This window comes from Meles meles, chromosome 8 (assembly GCF_922984935.1).
Source record: "Meles meles chromosome 8, mMelMel3.1 paternal haplotype, whole genome shotgun sequence".
NCBI classification, from domain to species: Eukaryota; Metazoa; Chordata; class Mammalia; order Carnivora; family Mustelidae; genus Meles; species Meles meles.
The window spans coordinates 62,277,543-62,300,833 of record NC_060073.1 but is presented as its reverse complement, the minus strand read 5'-3'; the positions used below and the strand labels follow the sequence as shown (position 1 = coordinate 62,300,833).

General features: G+C 49.8%; 1 protein-coding gene and 2 pseudogenes across 1 annotated transcript in view; all 3 read left to right on the top strand.

Moving 5' to 3' along the window:
* The window catches only part of LOC123948783 (olfactory receptor 2AT4), a 110,464-nt gene that overhangs the window by 76,803 nt on the left and 10,370 nt on the right, over positions 1–23,291 (top strand). The gene's annotated exons all lie outside the window — the stretch shown is intronic.
* Positions 12,581–13,503, top strand: LOC123948113 (annotated as a pseudogene).
* Positions 17,102–19,021, top strand: LOC123948112 (annotated as a pseudogene).

The window sequence follows — 23,291 nt, the reverse complement described above, 5'->3', positions numbered from 1 at the left end:
TGACCCAGTTCCAGGAATAGGGTCTTTTCATGAAATAGGGATGTGGATTTCAAACCCAGCTTTCAGGGTGCAGTGATAAAAGAAATATACATGGACCCGCTTGGCTCCTGGGGGCCATATGAGGGAGCAGGTGGGAAGCAGGGAGTCTTTGAAATAATCAGTGTGCAGCCTGGCACATAGTAGCGCCCAATAGATACACGTTGCCGGGCTGTCTTTGAGAAACCAGAAATGTGAATGCGTGACCCCCCATTCTAGGAAGGTCAATAGTTGGCTTAGACTGATATAAAGACTGATATCTGCTCCTGCTCAGGAAAACCAAGAGGTGCCCCCTTCAGACTTCAAATTGCAGGTGCATGGTTAAGAGGGAGAAGGTCCCTTTAGGCTTTCTGGAAGTTCAGTTGCCTCCATCTTGGCTTCAGAGGCTGAAAATGTTCCATACATGGATTGGTCTGGGTACCTCCTGCACCCAGCTTGGCTGGCTAAGTTCATCTCATCAATCTCTGAGTGAAACAGTGCGCAACGCCCCACAAGGCGTGGAACACACAATAACCTCAGACATGACCCTTCTTCCTTTACCAGCTGTTGGTAAAGCCCCTCACGGCTTGCAGAGTTTCTGAGGCCCTGTGATGCATGCACAGTCTTTCGTCTCATGCCGAGCCTGACGCTGTTCGTAAAACCTTGGGCTGTTTGCAGAACCCAGGCCCTTCCTTTCTTTAAGTTAACCCATGGAGGGCGTTTGCAAACCCAGAAAAATAGGATGCTCTTCACTTTATGGAACTATCTGAACTGGGGTATAACAGAATAGTGCCAAGCCCCAGACTGGAGACCTCAGTTCTGGTCCCAGCTCTGTCACTAACCAGCTATGGGATTTGCAACAAGTCCTTTCTCCTCTCTGAGTCTCAGTCTTCTCATCTGTTAAATGGAGATCATGACCTCAAACCGCCCACCTTTTGGGACCGTCATGAGTGTCACTGTGAGAATGTCCAGAAGATGAGGAGGCAGGCGTAGGAAGGGGAAGAGTAGCCAGAGGCTCCTTCCTGAAAAAGTCTCCGAACTGCCGTCTCAGCACATTTGCTCCCACTTCCCTTCAGCCTGGCAGCCAGGGAGCGGATGTCTATAAATGAGCCCTTGGCTGGGCAGACAAGTGAGGACCTCGGTCAGAGTTTCAACCTTCCCTACCCCCCAGACGCTGCCTGAGGTCAGAACCCAAGCTACACAGACATGCTCCCATGCATGGCTCATTTGATCTGCTCACAGAGGGCTGTGTCATACCTTTTTCACCCATGTGGACCCTGACATTCAGATTGAGAGCCCATGTGACTTGCCCAGAGCCACAAGTCAAATAAACAGCAGGGGCCGGGATCCGCACCAAGGACAGCAAAGCTGGATGCATGGTACCTAGGAGGTCCGAGAAGGAAGGAACCTGGAGCACATTTAATTCAATCCTCCCCTTTTCCTGACTGGGAGACTGAGGCCTAGCGAGACAACAGGGACATCACTACCTCTCCTTAGGCTTCATTTTCTCTCTCTGGTGGATGAGAAACAAACCCCAGCCTTCCAAGGGTTTAGGACCTCATCCCTCTTTGTTGACACAGCTCTTGGATCAAGACACAGGAAATTGGGACGCCTGGGTGGCTCAGTGGGTTAAAGCCTCTGCCTTCGGCTCAGGTCATGATTCCGGGGTCCTGGGATCGAGCCCCGCATTGGGCTCTCTGCTCCGCAGGGAGCCTGCTTCCTCCTCTCTCTCTGCCTGCCTCTCTGCCTAGTTGTGATTTCTTTTTGTCAAATAAATAAAATATTAAAAAAAAAAAAAGACACAGGAAATTTCCCAAGCATGCGAGGAGAAGCACAGGTCTGCAGGCAGGTGGGTACACGGCCTGGTCCTCAGCCCGGCCCACCTTGGCTGAGCACGGCCTCTCTCTCCTCCAGCCCACCCAGCCTTGCATAGCCTGTGCTGTGCTCTTTCTTACTCTCCTCTTGGAGGTTCCTCCTTGGGAAGCCCTTTTGACCCAACGGGTCCAACAGCATCCACCTCCCACCAGGTTCCCCCTCCAGGCTGGAGAGAATAGGTACTCTGCTAGAAATTCTACATCCCTCCCTGAAAGTGGCAGCCCAGGCCCCAAAAAGCATGAGCGGGGGCATCAGACAGGTCAATTTTGACCCAGTAAGAAAATCACTGAGACTTGATCTCCTCATTTAGTAAATTCAGGATAACAGGACCCCTCCAGGCAAAACCACAATAAACCCCAAACATCTCTCTCTATCTTCAACTTGGTATGTGCATAGCTTCCCTCTCCCAAGAGATTGTAATCTCTCCCAAGGCCTAGCTGGGTGACCTGGGGCTAGTCACTTGCCCTCTCTGATCTTCACTGTCCTTGTCTGTGAAATACCATCTCAATGCTGTCATACGGCTCAGATGAGCTAATGGATGGATTAATGCTTGCAAAGTTCTAAGAGCTGAGCAGACATGAGCCATTATTAATAGGGTGATGATGGTAATTGAGTGACTTATAATTCTGCAAGCAGAGGATGAGGAGGAAGTAAATTGTGGCAGGTACGTGCCAGGTCAGTCTGACCTGACTGACAACTCATGGGAATAAATCACCAAGAAGACCCCCTGAGGTGGGAGGGAGCTCAAGGGGAAAAAAGGGATCTGATCTGTAGGCTAGCTGGGTGGCCCTTGTTAGCAGTTGTCTTTCTACGGGCACTGCGGGGGTATGCCCTCTCCCAGGGTCCAGACTGGGTACTGGCTGGCCCGTGGCTCCCAGCCCTGGCTCTGTCACCAACACGCTGACATTGGTCAAGTCCCATTTCCTGCCTGGTCCTCAGTGTGCTTATAAAAAGGTGGTGGGGGGTTAGAAGGAAAGGTCAGTGTCGTTCTGCTCCACCCCAGTCTTTGGGGAAGAACCCTGTGAGCTAATGGATGTACCACTGCTTCTGTAAAGTGCCAGGTGTGGGACGTGAAGGATGATGGTTATTAATAATTTGGATCCTGGGAGAGAGGATGGGGGTTGGGGGATTGGGGGGGGATGCAGCAAAGGCTGGGAGAGGAGACAGGAGCTCGCACCAGCAAGGGCTCCAACTCTCAGAAGACTTTGCAACACTGCCCCCTGGGGGCCAGAGAGGAGGTCTGTGCCGGGGCTTTTCCTCCCAGACTTCCAGTCAGGGAAAGGGGACAGAGGCCCACTGTCCAAGGAGGCTGAAGCAGACAGGCCGGGGGAGCCCAGGGAGAGCAGTCACAGGCGGCCCCTGCCTCTGCACACCTGCCTATGTGCTCCACAAGTCTTTCAAGCTGGCCCAGTTCTTTCCATCCTGCCGTCCCCACCCTGGTCCAGACCACCAGCCGCCCTCACCTGGGGCCTGCCCCAGCCTCCCCACTACCTCCAGTCCCCAGCGCCCTCAGGAGCAAGTGCCTCTGTCCCTCAGATCAGTATCTCCACTTGCAAATGAGACAAAATAGCAGATGGTCAAGGACAAGGCTTTGGGGCGGGACTGCAGGGTGGGACTCCTGGCTTCTCCAGTTGGTAGCTATGTTACTTCTCCGCTCGTTTGTAAGTTTTTTAATAGACATAGCATACAATTTATCCTCTTAACTATCGTCCGTGTGCCATCCAGGGGCATTTAGGGCATCCCCCTTTTTGTGCAACTACGACCCTGTCTCCACAGCTGTTCCGCCTTCCCAAACAGAAACTCCATAACCATGTGCTCCTTAATTTTTTTTTAAATTTTATTTATTTGACAGACAGAGATCACACTAGGCAGAGAGGCAGGCAGAGAGAGAGGGGGAAGCAGGTTCCCTGCTGAACAGAGACCCGATGCGGGGCTCGATTCCAGGACCCTGGGATCATGACCTGAGCTGAAGGCAGAGGCTTTAACCCACTGAGCCACCCAGGTGCCCCCATGTGCTCCTTAATTCTTGATGCCTCTGTTCTCATCTGTAGGATGGGGCTCATAAGCGGCCGTCCTCACACAGTGCCTGGTGGGTGGGTAACAGCTGCCCCATCGACATTACTAGGATTTTCTTCTCTTGAGGGAAGGGCTCTGGAGGGCACATGCGCAGCACGGCTCGTGCGAGCTACAGAAACCCGAGGGCCCGTTTCTCCCTGAGCTTCATTTCTGGGACTTGGGCAGAGTTTATGACAGCTGCTGGGGAAGCATGCCGCATGCTTCATCTAGGAAGATGAGTCACTTCCTCCCTGATGGGCTTGCGAGCCTGCAGATGGGGAAGGCAGGAAGCCGAGCGCACAGGCAGCTGATCTCAGGCCGGCGGGCCCTCCGCAGATGCCCGGGTGAGCATTACTGGGGCAAAGCTCACTCTGTGTGTCGTTAGGGCCCAGTCTAGGACCAGGGCAGGACACAAAATTGGCCTTGGCTCTAACGCCCTTGGGAGAGGCTGGAACGGGCTGACTGCTTCCACCCGTGCCGTTTATCTGGAGCCTTGTCAGTTTACGTTTTGTTTGGTTCTCTCCTTCTCAAGTTCCAGTCAAACACACCTACCCCCACACTCTGCACACACTCTTCCTAGCTTCACTCGCTCCAACTGTTCTGGCACTCCTGTCTAAAACAGCCTCGTTATCAAAGTGTCGCCGCCCTTATTTAAAGGCCTGCCCTTTTTTGTCTTCTGGGTGAAACACAGATGCGTCTTCCTGGGGGAGGGGAGAGATCAGGCCTGAGCTGTCCCAGATGGAGCAGACCTGGTCTCTGGCCAGGGCAGGGGTGGATCTTTCCAGCAAAACTGAGCCCAGGTCCACAGAATCCCTTCCGAAGGGACTTTAGTTTGAGGACTCCTGTTTCTTGAGTTGAAAACATCCAACCATCTTCCAGAAATAGCCACAAGGGAAGGCAGTTCAGCATAAGCAAACCAGTCCAGTCTTCAGAGTCACTTAGGTCTGAGCTCTGCCAACAACAAGCTGTGTGACATTGGACAGCCACTTCATTCTTCTTCTTTTATTTTTGAAAGATTTATTTATTTTAGAAAGAGAGGGAGAGTGAGAGAGCAGAGGGGAGGAGCAGAGGGAGAGGGACAGAGAGTCCCAAACAGACTCCGCTCTAAGCACAGAGCCCAACACGGGGCTTGATCTCATGACCCTGAGGTCATGACCTGAGCCGAAACCAAGAGCTGGAGGCTTAACCGACCGCATCACCCAGGCGCCCCATCCACTTCATTCTTTCAAGCCACAGTTTTGTCAACCATAAAACTGATACAATAAACATGACTAGCATTCATGAATCACATGCCCAACATTGTTCTAAGTACTTTACTTGTGCAAGGACTCAGTTAGTGTTCCCAACTACCCATTAGAGCTCCCAGTTTACAGATGGGGAAGCTGAGGCACAGAGATGTAAGGAGACTCGCCCAAGGTTACACAGCTGTTAAGAAGCAGAACCGGGAGAAGTTAAGAAGTTAAGTGAAGAAGCAGAGCCAGACTCTAGAACTTGTGCCCAGAATTGTGGCACTTAACTGTCTCGGAAAGCTAGTTTGAGGACTCAGTCATCTGTCCATCAGTCCCTAAACCATGGGCTTGAATAGAGTTAAGTATGGAGCCCAGCACTTTTGACGGGGGTCCAGGCCTGTTCTACCGATCACCATCTGAATGACCTTGGGTGTGTCACTTTCCTCCTCAAATCTCAGGTTTCCGTCCCACAACAGAAGGGGCTTGAGCCCCAGCCGATGATTCCTAGATTCTCCTCCAGCCCAGGCTCCCTTCTGATGTCCACCTGTTCGTGGGGGCCCCCCAGGCACCTCTGGCTCAGCAAGAACTCATTGCTGGCCCTCCTAGGCCCTTCCTAGGGCCCTGCTGAGCCCCAGTCTCACTGGAGTCAAGTCCATCCCTAAACCCACCCTCCTCCTTCCCAACAGCCCATGGCAGCTCCCTGTCCTTCACATTCCTGTCTCCTCCTCCCTGTTCCCCTTAGCTCAGAATCCATTCCTCCTTCTTCCAGACTCTTGCAGTCCCTTTATTCTTCTGTGACTCCAGATTCCCTGTTCTAATTCATCTCCTCCATTCTCCCAGAGTCATCTTTCCAAACCCCAATCTCATGGCACCCTGCCCTGCTCCTCAGAGCAAAGTTAATTTTTTAGCAAAAATTGTGTTTGTCATCACATCCCTACAACCTACCTTACCAGCCTCCCCGCATGCCTTGGTCCTCTGCCCAGAGTGCACCCCACACACTCATGTCTTGGTACCCGTACAAACGCGGTGTCTCCCTGCTCAAATGCCTTTCCACCATTTGTCACAGGATTAATGCTCACCCTGCAAGGACCGCTGCCAACCCCCAACCCCCACCTCCCTGCCCTAGTCAAGTGTTTCCTGACTTTTCCAGGAAGAAAATGGACAAGGTCAGGATCATATCCTAGTTCTCTATGTGACCTTGGTCGGTGAGCGTTGAACAGACTGGCCGTACCCTCCGGGAACTTTCCATCAGCCAGTTCTTCTGCGTCCAGCCTTCCAGGGTGAAAAACCTCAGAGGAGAAGACATCCAGGGGTGGTTTTTCTGTGGCTGAGGTGGGGACAGCTCTAGAAAACTCCTTCACAGACCTTCACATTTTGCAAAGTACTCTCACCAAACCTTCACTCCAGCTGCTGTTGCTGGTGCTGTTACCCCCCATTCATGCAGGGGAGACAGAGGCAGAGAGAAGGGAAGTCCCTTGCCCAAGTGCTGCCGGTGGTTGGAGGAGCTGGGATTTGAACCCGTGCACATTTGGCCCCCAAAGCTGATGCACCACCGCCTCCTGGTGGCGGGAAGGATGGTGACAGTGATGTGAAGGTTGGCGGCCCCAACCCTGGACCCTGATTCTGGACTCACCGCCCTAAGTGGACTCACTGCCCACAGCTGGGAAGGCAGCCTAGGCTCTCCTTGAATGTATTTATAACTTCCCTTTCCTCCTTGGCACTTTCCTTTTCCAGCCTCTCGAGTCTACCGGAGCATCGCGCCGGTGAGGGTGAGGAGTGGTAGGGGCGAGACAGGGAGACAGAGCGTCACCAACTTTCCAGGGCAGAGCGGGACAGCTGCCGGCCTCTGCAAGGGTGGTAACTTCAGAGGGGGAGGGTTGTTTTCTCTTCAGAGCTCAGAAAAGTTCCTGAGATACACGGGCCCCTCCTGGAGACACGTCTGGACCTCCCCACTTCCTAAGGAGGGAGACGCCTGGCCTGTGAGTGTTCTGGGCCTCCCTGTGGCCTCAGGACAGAGCGACAGGGCTTGGGCAGTCTGGGTGGAGAATACTTCTGACCCCAGCTCGCACCTTTCACCTCTTCTCAACCTGCACCGCACGAGCACAGAGCTCGTACTCAAGAGCCACTCACTCAATGGACAAATCCCCATTGTATGGAAGAGGGTACTCAGTCTCAGGAAGCTGAATGCCAGGCTTGAAGCCAACCGGTCTGGCGCCGAGATCTGAGCCTGCCCTGCTATATGCGCTCCAGGTCCCACTGGGTGGAGAGAACAACTCCCAAAAGATCCACATCTCCGTGGAATTCACCCACCATTCTGGTCTGAAATGAGACTTGCCCTCCCCTCCCCCCAACCCCCACCACGCCACTAAATCTGCAAACCTGCTTTTACACCCCTTCTTGTTATACCCCCCTCCCCCACCTGACTCCATGAGTCTAGACTCCAGGCTCAGAAGCTCCTCTTCTCTTCTGTCAACCTCCTTCCTCTGGCCCCTCTCTGGGGCTTATTTCCACCAACAAATGCTGGGAATTCTGCTCAGGCATCTCCAGTTTAAAAATACAACAAGATCTTCCCTGACCCCTCATTGTCCTCCAACCATACACCTCTCTTCACAGCCAAGCATCTTGAAAATGCTGTCTATGCCCCTCTCCATTTACTCAGCCCCCAGTCTCCCACATCTGCTGTTCCTCTGGACCCGTTCACCCCAGCGTCACCAGTGGCCTCTTCCTTGCTGGGCCCCTGGACACTCTCTGGGCATTTTTTCCCTCAGCACCTTTTGCAGACCCTTCTTGTTCTGCCCCCATGGAGGCTGGTTTCCTCCAAGGTTCTGTCTTTTTCACGCCACACTCTCTCCCTAGCTCCATAAAAACAAAGCGTCCCACCTCTACCCCAAGTCTTGGCAACTCAGTTCTCTCTCAAGGGCTCCAGACTTAAACCCTCAAATATCTGCTGGACACCCCCACTTGGATGTCCCACCGGCTCCTCAGATACAACATGTCCAAAACGGAGCTCCTTATCTTCCTCCGAAAATGTCTTCCCCCCTGCACTGCCCACCACCCACCTCCATCTGCCTTGTCCCCCAAGCCGGGATGCTTGGACTCCTCCAGACACAGTTATCACATATTTGGCCAGTGTGTGCCCCCTTGAAGATTTCTCCAATCCTGGGTAGTAAAAAGGTGTGGGCCTTGGAAATGTTAGAATTCTAGCAGTGGCTTCTTGTGGGCCCAGAGGAGGGGCCAAAGCACGCTTAGTGACAACTTTTCTGAGCTTCATCGACTGTGCAGCAAGGGCAATGAAAACCACCTCTCAGACGAGCTGAGATGAAGCAGGTGACCACCCGGGCACATCATTAACACAAGTAAGCCCTCAGGAAAGGCAGCGGTTTCCATTGTCGGGAATATGGTTATTCCTCCCTATTCGTCTTCTCCCTACCCAATCCCCCACTGGCCTCCCTGCCTCTAGCCTCTCCCATGAGAATCTGCTCTCCACGTGGCAGTGGGGGTGATCTTCCTGGAACAGGCTCTAAGTCCCCTGTCTGAAGGCTGGCCCTGGCTCTCCCGTGTCTCGTGCTGAGTTCTTGTTCCATGGTCGGAAATTCAAGCCCCTTCTCTCTCTGGCCCCTGCCAACCTCTGTAGCTTCCCTTTTTGAGACTCCCAGTCTCTCCCTCTGTTCTGCATCACAAATACACCTCCATCTGCCCGTTGAACACACCTTCTGCTTTTTCAGCCCTTCCTGACCCTGTCCCTGCCTTATTGGCCCGGAGGGCTCTCCTCATCTGCTTATAATTCACAATCAGCCCACAAGATGTCTTCCATGACGCAAGCCTGCTTCGTTCCCTCCTCCGAGCCCTTCAGCTCTCTAGTAGTACACATCACACTGGCTATGACTGCCGGCCAGTGTCGTCACTGGCTCTCCCCACTAGACTATGTGATTCACTGTGAGCGGGCAGCCGGCACACAGCCAGCTTCATTCAACAGGGAATGAATTGTCAGCCTCAGTTCTCCCAATTTTAAAAATGAGCAGCATATGCAGCCAGGCCTGGTTAATTCAGAAGAGAGCAGGAATGCCGGGGGCTAGAGGAAGATGAAATCACAGAGGGCTTCCTGGAGGAGGTCGGACTGAGTTATAAGGTGTCTAGCATAAAAGAGCAAGCGTGAGGAAGAGAGGATAGGCGAGTGTGAGCTAGTGAAGATCTGGCAAACTGAGTGGCTCCCTGCTCTGTCACACTTGTTCCTCTGGCTTCAAAACACTCAAAGCCCTGCCCCCATCCCCTGGCCGATGGCAGAGGATAGACTTCACACTTAGAGAATTTTCACAGACTTTTCCCTCTGTGTGTGGTCTCAGAGGCTAGCCTGAGAAAATGTGAGACCTCAGATCTGTCCTGGCCCTTGGCTTGCCATGAGACAGGCAACTCCTTCTGCCTCTGAGCCCCCGTTTCCTCATCTGTCACCTGGGGCTCCCAGTTGTTTCTCCATGGCTGGGAAAACATGCACAGACCACAGAGTTCTGAGCCCCAGTGAGGATTGTTCCTCTTCCTGTTCCATATCAGCAAAACCCAGTGGTAGCTATTAATCAGCCACCTGGGAGTCCCCAGAAAAACATTACTCAGGGCCTCAGTAGAATGGGATCTCAAGGGGGAGAGCCCCAGACGGCTAGTAATGGGCAGCCCTGGAAGTTTCATGACTTCACCAGACTCAGCCCCAATCTGGTTCTCCTCATGGAGGCAGTGCTGGCCTGGGGAGAGGAGGGAGCAGCTGAAGTGGCCTGGGTTGCAGGTGAGCTGGGCCACCCTGCAGAGGTCTTGGGCACAAAGGCAGTGCCAGGAGCTGGTCAGAGCCTAAGGAAGGACAAGGTTCTGGGAAGGCAGGCTTTAGCAGGGGAGCAAGCAGGTAGAGACTCTCTTGTAATTTGCTGTGTGATTTTAGCCAGGTCATAGCCCCACTCTGGGCCTCTCCTTTGCTATCAGCAACAATAAGGGAGCAGGACCAGAAGGCCTCCATAAAGTCAAGTGTTGTCTGATTCTGCAGGAATGCCGGAGATGATTCCCTGAGGTTGTGGGGACAGCCACGCTCCAGTGTCTCTCTGTGGAATCACCAAGAAGCAAGATGGGTCCCACTGACAAGCTGGTTTTCTAGGAGAGGGGTCAGAGCCAATCTCCAGCCCCAAGGAACCCACAGGCCAATGAGAGAGACGTGGATGACAAGTCCCAGAATGATCTGGGCCTCCAGAAGGGGAAGCTTTGGTGCCTCCCCGAAGGTGGCCCCTTTCGGGGGCCTGGGCAAGGAGCCAGGAATGTGGCTGCTAGCGTGGCTTGCCACCAACCCCCATGTGACCTTGAGCAAGTCACTCCCTTCTCTGGGCTTTTTTAATTTGAAAGACGAGGAGAAATGAAAATGGGGAAAAAATGAATGGGGATCAGACAGTCCTAATGGGGTTTCAGGAGGCTTCTGGCTCTGATGCTCCATGATTGCCCAGCAAACCCGGCATGCGCCGCTCCCACGGGCCCAGTCTGTGGAGGGCACAGCTGCTTGGACTCACAGCGACTCACAGGGAACGCGGTTTGGATCAATTTCAGTGCTAAAAGAAAATAGAAAACCCTGCCGACGAGTCCATTAGGGGAAAAAGTTGTTTCCCTCAGGTGAACCATTTCAGTCATAAATTCATTTATTAAAAAATATTTCCTGAGGCTTTCCAATGAGCTGGTTTTACCAGGTGCGGGGTGTATAACATTTCCGCTCAGACATGGGGCCTGGCTGCCATGACTTTCTCCTGACAGCTTGGGCCAGTCCATCTCTTCCTGAAGGCATTTCTCGAAAAGAGCATTTTTCTAGCCATGTAGGGCCTCCATTTGGTAAACAGCCCATCTGAAACTGTTGGAAAACACCCTCGGAAGGAAATAGAAATTTATAGTTGTCTCTGACATCAGCCTAAGAAATCTAGAGAGGAAAATAAAACCTTTGGCCCAATTTTTCCCTAGGTGGAAAGCAGAGCTTCCCAGTTCTCCAGGTGTCCTTGGTGGATGGAGGCCAAGGCCAGAGCCCGGAGGCCTGCTTTCCAGGACCAAGTCTGGCAACGAGCTGCTGTTGCCCTGGGCTTGCTCCCCACCCCCAGCCCCACAGATTCTGCGTTTGTGAAGAAAGGACCGGAGACTGGCTTCTCTGCAGGGTCCTTTCCACTCTTACACATCCTGTGACATGAGAAGGGTTTTGTTAAGAGAGAGAGAAGCAGGAGGTGGTCTTGGAAAACCAGGCAACACTGCTTATGCCCTGGTTGGGACAGAGGCAGTGATCTGAATGTCAATATATCCTGGCCCCAGATCACGGAATCAAGGTCAAGGGCGAGCCCACACCTCCTGCAGCTCAGTTCCGGGGGCTGCAGAGTCTCCCTTCAGGAATCGGGCCGGCAGCCAGGGTTGAGGGATGACCTTCTTCAGCCGCCTCCTCCGGGGAGCAGGGTGCCTCCCTGTGGAGCGATCTGCCAGCTCTCCTGACACTGGTTCTCTGCAGTGCCCTCTGAACTGGGGCCAAGAAAGGAATGCTCTGGGGTGCTGGGCATAAAATGGCTGATGACGAACACCTGCCAAGCCGCTGCAGCCAGGAAGGGGAAAGACATATGGAAGGTCCCTGGCGACTGGGTTGTTGTTGTTGTTGTTTTTCCCCCAGTAGGGAGAATTCATCTTCAATTCAGGAAATGGCTCCCTCCCCCTTCTGGGGTAACCAATATTCGGGTTTGCTGGGGACAGAGCGATTTCCTGGGACATGGAAATTTCAGGACTAAAAACAGACAGTTCTGGGACAATTGGGAAAATCAGTTTTGGTTGCTCCCTGGAGATGACAAAATAGCCAGGATACAAAGACAGGTCACAGGTTACACGGGGACAGACAGAGGGCTCCACTAGCGGCTCCACAGATAAGGAAGCCAATCTTGGGCTAAGGAGACAGCAGTCTGTAATGTTCCTCAGAGGGAGCCGCTCTCCCTATCCCTCCCACAATAAGATGGCCTAGAAAGGGAATCCTCAAGGGAATGGAAATATAGGGACAAGGTACACTGATTCAAGAGACATCATAGCCCAGATGGAGTGAGACAAAAATGAGTGGGGTATAGAGGCGGAATCAAATCCAGAGCTGTACAGAAATGGTTACCTCGGTGTCCCCAAAGAAGTGTTCCCACCAGTTCTATAGAGCTCATGAGCCGGAAGCCTGTATCAGAAACCACTGACAATCCTAGGCTCAGAGGGAGGAAGGTAGAATCAAGGTAAACTTATGGCAAATTGTCAGGTTTTCACTGCAGGCCTTACCCTCGTCATCCTCAACCAGTGATCTTGTTATCTTCCCGATATCTCAGATCTAAAAACTCCATCCAGGAACTTCCATGCAGAGATCTCCAAACCAGACTGGCTTGTGCCAAATGACTGCACTCAAGGTTCTAGTGCTAACGGTGGGCAAAGTCTTGTAAGGGTCCCATCAACATTACCATACCCAGAATGTTCCTTCACCTGTGGTGGCAGGGACTAGGCTACCTCACGAGATCCCAGCCTCCACAAGCCCATGGACTTCTTCTTGATCAGTCTCTCAGCCCTGGACATCCTCTGCACCACGACCACTGTCCCCAAGATGCCAACCCTTCTCTTGCTTGGGGACCACTTCCTCAGTTTCCCCACCTGCTTCCTGCAGATTCACCTCTTCCACAGCTTCTCCTGCTCAGAAGCCTTCATCCTGGTGGCCGTGGCCTATGACCGCTATGTGGCTATCTGCCGCCCCCTGGCTATACCTTGTCCTCATGACCCCCACACCAATGCCACCCTGGCAGCCTGAGCCTGGCTCACTGCCCTCCTCCCGCACATCCCCACCGGGGTGCAGACTTCCCGCTTGGCCTTTGACAACACAGCTCACATCTCTTGCTGCTTCTGTGACCACCTGACTGTGGTCCAGAACTCCTGCTCTGACACCACGTCCCAGACCCTCATGGGCTTCTGCATCACCGTGGAGGTGTCCTTCCTGCCCCTTCTCCTGGGGCTTCTCTCCTGTGCCCATATCCTGGCTTTGGTGCTTCGCATCAGCTCCCGAGAGGGACGCTCAAAAGCCTTCTCCACCTGCAGCTCCCACCTCCTGGTGGTTGGTACCTACTACCTATGCATTGCTATAGCCTCTGCGGCCTACAGGGCCGACCTGCCCCTCGACTTCCACATCATGGGCAATATGGTGTATGCACTTCTCATCTCTGTCCTCAACCCTCTCATCTATACCCTGGGGAACAAGGATGCCAAAGCAGCCATCACCAGTAGGGCATGTCCCCGGGACCCAGGCATTCTGGGGACTCTTGATCCTTAGACATGACTAGCTCAGATCCCTGGACATTAATGACAATGTCTAGCGTAGGATGGAAACACAATGCATATTTTTAAGTGAACATCAGCGGTCTAAGTTAGCCTCATTCAGTTGAGCAAACAGCCAAAACCTGGGCCTCAAACACTGGATCAAGAACGTTTCCTGCTGGTGTTACAGAATAATTGTAGTTTTCATCAATCACTAATGTGATGAATACAATCATCCAATCATTCAGAAAAAATTTTACCGGATGCCAGAGACAGAAATGAACCAGACGCAGTTGCTGTCTTCAAGACAACCATGATCTAGTGGGGAGTCACATGCAGCGAATAATGGAAGATGATAGGACAGAGAGAAGCCAAGAGGATCATGGGGAACAAGAAGTTTGCATTTAATTCAATATTAAATGTTTTTCCTATTAAGTTCTTTTATTTTTGGCATTGATGTCACTCGTTGGTTCGCAAGCACTTGTGTGTCAGAAATATAATTGAGGGCAGGTGGGGGGCTTGAAATAATTGCATAAGAAAACGGCTGACTGCTCCGATCAAGGAGTGTTAATGGAGTCCGTGTTCCTGTCCAAAGGGAAGGATCGTTTTCAGCTTGGACACCCATTAAAAAGTGACGCTTCCTGCCAAGAGCCAGTGGGTGGATGGTAGAGTGGCTCCACTCACTGTCACCCACAGTGACCCCTTGTGGGGCATCTGTCTTTCCAGTCCCTACAGTTTAGGCTCGGTGGATTAAATGGTACTGATTCCACAGGAGACACAGTAAGTCTCACTAAAGTTAAAGCTGCGACAACTGTCTGGCCATTTTAAGCCCACTGTGCAAGTACATCAGCAATCAGAAAAGGAGTTACTATACTTGCAAGGGTAATTGACCCTGATCTTCAGGAGGGAATGAGGCTGCTCATACATGGCCAGGGCTGGGGAGGTTGGCACTCAGGGACAGGAGCATTTCTTGTTTCTTCTGCAACCAAATTAAACTATAAATGGGCACGAGAGCAATCATAACCAGGGCTCAAAACTGTCAGGGATGAGGGTCTGGGTCATGCTAGAAGGGGATCCATCCAGACCAACTGAGGTGATTGAACATGAAGGGAAAGGAGAAGGGAATCTAGAATGGGTGGTTGAGGAGAGAGAGGATGAGCCTCCCTCGCAGCCATGGGGCTGGCTACAGTGGCAGAGGCAGTAACTAATCCCACTTGTCCTTCTCTTAGAAACCACCCCCGCTTCGATTGTGACTAATCAGAATCCTAGAAAGCCTAGGTCCAAATGGAGTGAACTTCTTGTGATGAGTGAATGAAATCTGCGCAGTTTGAGTGACAGAACGTAGTAGACACAGTTGGTGGCCTGCCCTCTAGCAGCTGAGCCTTGGCTGCTGACAGCTCACACGCATGCATCTTAAGACACAGGTCTAATGCCCTGATGCTGATTGCTTCTCTTTGGAGAGGAAAGGGAGCAAGAGAGTAGCTTTATGCAACAGTCTAAGCTTAGATGCCAGCTAGTAACTGTAGTTCTGGTAAACCAGCTGGCATCCTGAGACCCTCAGAACCCATGAAACTTGCATCTTTTCCTGCAGGAAATAGACACCACCAGTCCCCTGGGAAATTAAATCTACTCAGGCAGCCTCTCCCCCTGGATATTGTCACATAGAACACAGAGAGCTCCTGGAGGAATTTTCAGATAATCATGTTTCACTCTAAGCAGCCAATATCCCTATCTCATTAAATCCTCCCCTCACTTCTCTGGACCTTAGTTTCCTCTTCTTGGGCTGCCTGTCTCCTTCGTTTCTTCTGAAGATCAGAGAGAATAATGTCAATAAAAGCTGTCCCATTGGCTGTAAGTTCTGGAGCCCGTGAGGGCTGTTAACAAAGCTGTTCTCATTATCAGCAAATCCCAGAGGTAAGTCCCCCTCTCAACACATGCTCTAGGAGGAGCTAAGAAGTTGATCCTGGGTGATGAGAGGGCAAAGTGCTCCAAAGGAGCCCTATCTTGAAGGAGAGAGCCCCAGCACTTCTGGCTGAAGGAGGGATTGGAGGGCTTAACACAGCTCAGTGGCTGCCTGGTGCTTCCCTGCCAGGCCAGGTTGGAAGACACAAATGAGATGCCACAGGAGATACCAAGGTGACAGGGATTGACAGGTGAGGGATCTGGGGAGGAAGGGAGTGTCAAAGCTCAGCAACGACTGGAGTGGAGAGACGGGGGCAAGGATATGGGGGGAGGGATATAGAACCAGGGCTGGAGATCAGGAAGACAGATGGGGTTGCATACACAGGCTGTGGGATCTTAGACCACTTATCCTGCCAGATCTGGACAAGGTGCACCTCTGGGTGGGATTGAAATTATTTTGGCCAAGCCTCTCCCCCAGGAGAGCAAGGCTGATGACAGCAGTCAACAGTGGAAACACGGCCAAGCTCTGATCCCTACGTGTTCCAGGGTCACATGTAAGCCTTGTCTAAGCATTCTCTCCATAGAGATCACAACAACCCAGGAGGTCACAGATAAGGGAAATAAGCTCCAGGATGGGGGAGTGACGTGCCCAGGGTCACACTGCTGGAAGTAGGAGCTGAGATTGGAATCAGGTCCTTTCTGATTCCCAAGTCCACACACTTGACCACTAAGGTCCACGTGACAAGATGAAGGGAAAGAACCTGGCTGGCAGCAGGTACTCACTAGGCGGGAGAGCCCTCACCCTCTCCCTTTGTTTTATTTAAGATTTTTTTTTGAAATGTATTCATTTGAGAGAGATACAGAGACAGCGCGAGCACAAGCAGGGGGAAGAGCAGAGGGAGAGGGAGAAGCAGACTCCTCGCTGATTTATCAGCCAGACACAGGGCTCAATCCCTGAACCTGGAGATGGTAATCTGAGCTGAAGGCAGAAGCTTAACAGACTGAGCCACCCAGGTGCTCCTCCTACCTTCTCCCTTTGGGCATGGACCATTGTGATATCTGATCTGTCAACCACAGAGGGGACCCTTCAAATAGAGCTCGTTGAATTGGAAGGCCCCCAGAGATCTTTTCCTCCAAAGCCTTCACTGCCCAGATGTGAAAACCAAGGCTCAAGGACCCAAAGTCACAGCAGGCAAGTGGCAGAGCTGGTCCAAGAACCAGCACTCTTGGTTGCCCAGCAGGGCTCAGAACACCACTTGCTGTCTCCCTCACCAGCCGTGGCCTTGGACAGACCCCAGAGTCACGCTGGCTAAAGGGCATAACCGCTCCCTGGCAGGCTTGGATGATGAGAGGGGGCGGTGGACTTGAAGGACGGTGTCAGGTTGTGCATTCCGGTGACTGGTTCTTTGGTCCAGCTGTGTAATTGGCTGGAGGACAATCCAGACAGGGAGCAGCCTCACCAGTTACGGTGGTAAGTTCTGTGCCCTTGGAAATACCACTCTTCGGACCCGCAGCATGGGTCTACATCGTTCACACGTCCCAGATAATCCAGAGTAAAACAAGAACCCTAACCCGTAAATTAAGTGTAAGAAGATCTAGCCAAACTTGGATATCTCCTAAGGTGGGCCGGCTGAACGATGCTTGGAAATATCAAATGCAAAATTGTTTCAGAAATTATTTCTGGTGCCCCTGCTTCGCTGGTGAGCCGGCACATGCTTGGTGTGCCTGTTGGATGGTCCAGCGCCGCCTGGCGGTGAGAAGTCATGTGCACCTGTCCTACATACAGGTCATAGCATCTGTACGTCCATCTGCAAAGCAGCAGAGCAGACCAGAGTAAACGGCTGGACTCAATGGCCTCTGACCTTGACCCTCCACATTTCTGCCTCTCAGATGCCTTATTCTGCCTCTCAGATGCCTTACTCTGCCTCACCTGGGTGAGGGTGTGAGAGAAAAAAGTGGCGGCTTGATTTGTCAGAATGGATTTTGATCAACTAAGGGTTAACCCTTTAAAATGGGGACAATGAAGGGCACCTGGGTGGTTCAGTTGGTTAAGCAGCTGCCTTCAGCTCAGGTCATGATTCCAGGGTCCTGGGATTGATCCCCGAGTCAGGATCCCTACTCAGTGGAGAGCCTGCTTCTCTCTCTCTCTCTCACTCTCTCTCTGTCGCTCTGCCTACTTGGGCTCGCTCTCTATCTCTCTGTCAAGTAAATAAATAAAATAAAATGGAGACAATGAGATTCACCCGCTTGTCAGGTCATGATAGAAGCTCTTTCAATGTACTTATCACGGTTGTAACCAGACAACTGTGTATTATCTTTTAAATATATCGGTCTGTTGCCAGAATGGAAGTAAGCCCTGTGAAGGCAGGATGCTTTGTTCACCTTCTCATAGCCTTGCCCATTGTAGGTAGGTACCTCCTGAATGCTTGATGGAAGATGGAAAGAGGGAATTGTGGGTTAAGATGGAAGAAGCAGTTTTGGAGAGTACCACAGTCCTCTACACTTGCCCATAAATCATTTGGGTCGCAATAATTGTACAGTGACGTCTACAGATTCCTCATTCCAGACTCCTGATTTCCAGAAGCTCTGGCTGCCTGTCACCCTGACAGGCAGCTCTGTCTCACCCTGGAGGCCACAGCCTGTAATGGATCAAAAGAATTTCCACCAATCTTCTACCTGGTGGGCATCCCCTCTCCACAGGTGTTCCTCTTCCTTCCCATCTTTTTCATCTTCCTGTTCCTCTACCTGCTCATCCTGGTGGGGAACATGCTCATCCTATGGCTGTGGTGAGAGAACCCAGATTCCACAAGCCCATGGACTTCTTCCTGATCAGTCTCTCAGCCCTGGACATCCTCTGCACCACGACCACTGTCCCCAAGATGCCAACCCTTCTCTTGCTTGGGGACCGCTTCCTCAGTTTCCCCACCTGCTTCCTGCAGATTCACCTCTTCCACAGCTTCTCCTGCTCAGAAGCCTTCATCCTGGTGGCCGTGGCCTATGACCGCTATGTGGCTATCTGCCGCCCCCTGGCTATACCTTGTCCTCATGACCTGCACACCAATGCCACCCTGGCAGCCTGAGCCTGGCTCACTGCCCTCCTCCTGCACATCCCCACCGGGGTGCAGACTTCCCGCTTGGCCTTTGACAACACAGCTCACATCTCTCGCTGCTTCTGTGACCACCTGACTGTGGTCCAGAACTCCTGCTCTGACACCACGTCCCAGACCCTCATGGGCTTCTGCATCACCGTGGAGGTGTCCTTCCTGCCCCTTCTCCTGGGGCTTCTCTCCTGTGCCCATATCCTGGCTTTGGTGCTTCGCATCAGCTCCCGAGAGGGACGCTCAAAAGCCTTCTCCACCTGCAGCTCCCACCTCTTGGTGGTTGGTACCTACTACCTATGCATTGCCATAGCCTCTGCGGCCTACACCGACCTGCCTCTCAACTCCCACATCATGGGCAATGTGGTGTATGTTCTTCTCACCCCTGTCCTCAACCCTCTCATCTACACCCTGGGGAAAAAGGATGTCAAAGCAGCTATTACCAACACAACAAGTATCTGGGACCCAGGGCATTCTGGAGACCCTTTATCCTTAGATGTAGCTAATTCTGCTTCCAAGATATCAGTGTGCTAAAAAGGAAGAACGCCATCAAAAAAGTTTCTTGATGGAAAGAATGACTTAGAGTAGAGCCCAAAATATACCACTGAGACTTCCATTTCCATTAATGATAGACTAGGTTATAAAATCAACACTTCTGTAGAAAGAAAATGCAGATAAAATAGAAAAACTATCTTCTTTAAAGTGTCAAAATTATCATTTTCTTAGTTCAGTGGCAGTGTATCAATCTCATAAAGGTATCAAATAGATTTTTTAACATAAGGCTAAAATAGTACTAAAGATGAGAGCACAGAAAGGTTAGTTATTAAGACATGAATGGATGGCTCAGTGGGTTAAAGCCTCTGCCTTTGGCTCAGGTCATGATCTCAGGGTCTTTGAATCGAGTCCTGCATCAGGCTTTCTGCTCAGTAGGGAGCCTGCTTCCTCCTCTCTCTCTCTGCCTGCCTCTCTACCTACTTGTGATCTCTGTCTATCAAATAAATAAATAAAAGATCTTTAAATTTAAAAAAAGACATGAATAGACATATGGGTCAATGGAACAGAAGAGAAAGCCCAGAATCAGACCCTTAATATATGAACAATGACATTGCAGATAATTGTAAAGATGGGCATATAATAAATCAGTACATCAGGTATCCATATGTCAAAAATGAAATTTGCCTCTCAATTCAAGCAAACACAAAAACCAATCTCATTCAATACCTGAATACGGAAGGCAAAACTACAAAACTATATAGGAGACTACAGTCCTCATCTTGGGATGGGGAGATATTTCTTAAGCAAGATTTTTTTAAAGTTCTGAAGCTAGAAAAAAGCAAAGGATACATTTGACTGCTTTAGAATGTAGAATCTCTGTTCATCAAAAGACACCAGGAAGAGGGTAGAATGCCAAACTGCAGAACAGAAAGTTATTTGCAATGCATATGACCAACTAAAAGACTTGGGATTCATCCAGAATATATAGAGAATTCCTTCAGGTCAATTTTTTTAAAAATAATCAAGTCATTAGCAAAATACTTCAAAGCAAATGTTCAATAAATCTAAGAAAATGGGCTCAACCTAGTAGTAACAGGAAAGGGTCAATTTACCACAACAAATACCACTGGAAAGCCATCAGACTGGCTAAAATGTCAAAATCAGCCAATGCCCAAGGTGGCGAACATGTGGGTTGACAGAGCACTCATACTCTGATAGTGGATGTGTTTGTTGGCACAACCACTTTGGAAAACACTTTATCACTATCTTACAATGTTGAAGATACACATATTTTATTATTTGGCACAGCTAATTTCTTCTCTAACTTGTAAAATGTTCATAAGACATAACGCTGTACGCCAAAAAAATATGAAGGAATTACATATATACACAACATGAGTATCTCCCAGGAAGAGATGAAAGAATCTAGTGTTGAGCGAAAGAACCATGACTCAAAAGGATATATATAGTATGATTCCAATTATATGAAGTTCAAAGACAGGAAAACTTAAACTACATTTTCTATCAATGCATACAGATGTCATACACTGTGAAGAAAAGAGAAGGCATATTTATTATAAAAACGAAAATCAGGGGTGCCTGGGTGGTTCAGTGGGTTAAAGCCTCTGCCTTTGTCTCAGGTCATGATCTCGGGGTCCTGGGATCGAGTCCTGCATTGGGCTCTCTGCTCGGCAGGGAGCCTGCTTCCTCCTCTCTCTCTCTCTCTCTCTTTCTCTCTCCCCTGCCTCTCTGCCTACTTGTGATCTCCCTCTGTCAAATAAATAAATAAAATCTTAAAAACAAAAATCAGGTTTATTGCTGTAAGAGAGGGAGAGGGATGTGAATCAGAGAGCGGCACCAAGGGCCTTCTGAGGAATTGTCAGTTTCATTCTCCCCTGAATGGTGGTGACACGGTGTTCACTTTACAATCAAACTCTCTATATAGACTTATACTTTGTGACTCCATATGAATACTGTATTTCATAATAAACTCTTACAAGACACCATGCCATCAGGCAGAGGTTGCAATGGTAGTTCTCAATGTTCAGTCCAAGTCTTTCCACGGGTAGGATGGTTTGTGGTGGTTTTTGCATTCAGAGTAAGCATTGTGCTGCCCAATATAATTTTTCCCATTTGTCATCCATTTAAGAAGACTTTGATTAACCTTTGGGAGGTGCTTGACCATGTGGTAGAAGCTAGAGACCCACAGGGAGAGATCGGGACAGTCACTGCCCTCAATTTGCTTACAATCTAGTGAGGAAGATGGACTCGAGGAGGAATAGCACAGTGTGGTAGGTGCTGTAACAAAGGGAAGCACAGGGGACGGTGGGAGCACGGAGGATGGTGTTTAATCCAAGACAAAAATGTCTCCCGTAAGTATCTTTAACCTATGGCACCTGCTACTGCTTGTTTAGGAGTCTTCATGGAGCTAACAACATGGCGGATATGGACTGACTGAACAGAAGCCGTGAACTGCTCCCATCGAGAAGGAGAGGTTTCCTTCTGGAGCTGACCAGAATGCGGGATGGCCTCCTTGTCATGGGGTGCTGATTTTTTTTTTAGCTTAGACCCCGTCTCAGTCAAGAAATGGAGTTCTCACTCAAGCAAACACAGAAGACTTTGCCACTCAGTCTTCCTCAGAAATCCCACAGGTCAAAAAAGGATGGACAGAACTACAGTGCCCCTGAAAAAGGCAGGAAGGAAAACCACTCTCAGAAAAGTGAATGGCACCGGCGGTGACATTCTTGTGGCATATGTTAAAGGAAAGAAAATCTTTCTTAGCAAATTGTGATAAAGTTGCAGCATGTGACGGGACTTGAAGGAAGGGCATTAGCAGAGAGTGAGAATTTCGGCAAATAGCAATGGGGTCTTTTAAAGCCACGATGGTAGCAATTTTAAGTCAAAATTGTGAATCAAGGCATTTTTAGTGAATTCTTATCCCCATTTCTGCTCCTTCCACCTGTTGCATTCCCTTTAAAAATTTATTTTTATTCATTTTTTGTTTTTCTTTCCATTTTTAATATAAGCAAATCCATATACATACACACACACATACACATATACAACATTACACACACATATACAACATATAAATACAGCTGTATTATCTCTTTCTTAGAGAAATAGTAACATATTAGAAGACAGGTCTGCACCTTGATTTTGAAAAGTTAATCAACAGTTGGTAGAGATCAAGTTTTTGTTCGAGCAAAAAAAAAAAAAAAAAAACTGGTGGTGGGAGAAGGACGGGGTCATCGCTGGAGAGACTGGCCTTAGGTAGGAGCATGAAGAGTTAGTCCGGGGGAATAGGCTGGAAGACAGAAGGAATGCAGCATGGATGCCGGCAGGCGGGTGAGTGTGGGATGGGACTCCATGCACTCCTCTCCTGATTGGCTGGAATAACAACAGGAAGAGGTATTGGTGAATTGAAGAGAGAAAAAGTCGTCAGGAAGGGAAATGAGGGAACAAACCAGGGACATATCAGATGACTGCCTGCCAGAATTAAGGTCTGTGAAGAGCTCTTACGTTAAGCTCAGATAAGATACATGTACATCAGGAACATGCTTTCTTAAAATCCATCTCACTTCTCCTTAAGGGTGCAGGGCTCATCCTGAGTCAAGGCATGTGGGACTGATATGTTACTGATTCAGTGTTACTGATTCTTCCCAGTGGAGGTTTCTTTTTTTATCCAAGCATTAGGATAATTCCATAAGCCAACTGGTTTTCAGGCAGCAATGATCTGATTTTTTTTTTTAATCTGATCATTTATCTGTCCTCACAAGTGGCTACCTATGCTTCTTGTCAAGAAAATAAAATCTGTCTGCTAAGTGACACATATCAAGTACATATATCATGAGCCTACTATGGTATATTTTATATCTCAATGTTATTGGGAGAGGAAGGAAGAAAAAACACTAAAAAATGAATTCTAAAATGTCAAATCCTAGTTTAAAATGCTTCTAAACTTGGTTACAACGTTGAGTTCTAAAGATGGTTCCACTTACCACTTACACATAGTGAAAATACTTATGTAATCATGAGATTATGATTCCATTACAAGAATGATATTTATGGTAATGCCATTTCCTCTGCATTAATTTCTTACATTCTTGATGCTAAGTAAAATGCTTATAGTATGCTAAATTCTTATTTTGTGCTTTCTGTTTGTGTTTCAAACAGCATGGTTCACTTTAATTTTTTTATCCTCCTCTTACGTGTTCTTCAAAGATATTCCCAGCATTGTTCACAGTACCTGGTCTAGTTCCATCTTTGAAGCCATCATTATTACTAAACTAGATATTTTGGTCCCAAG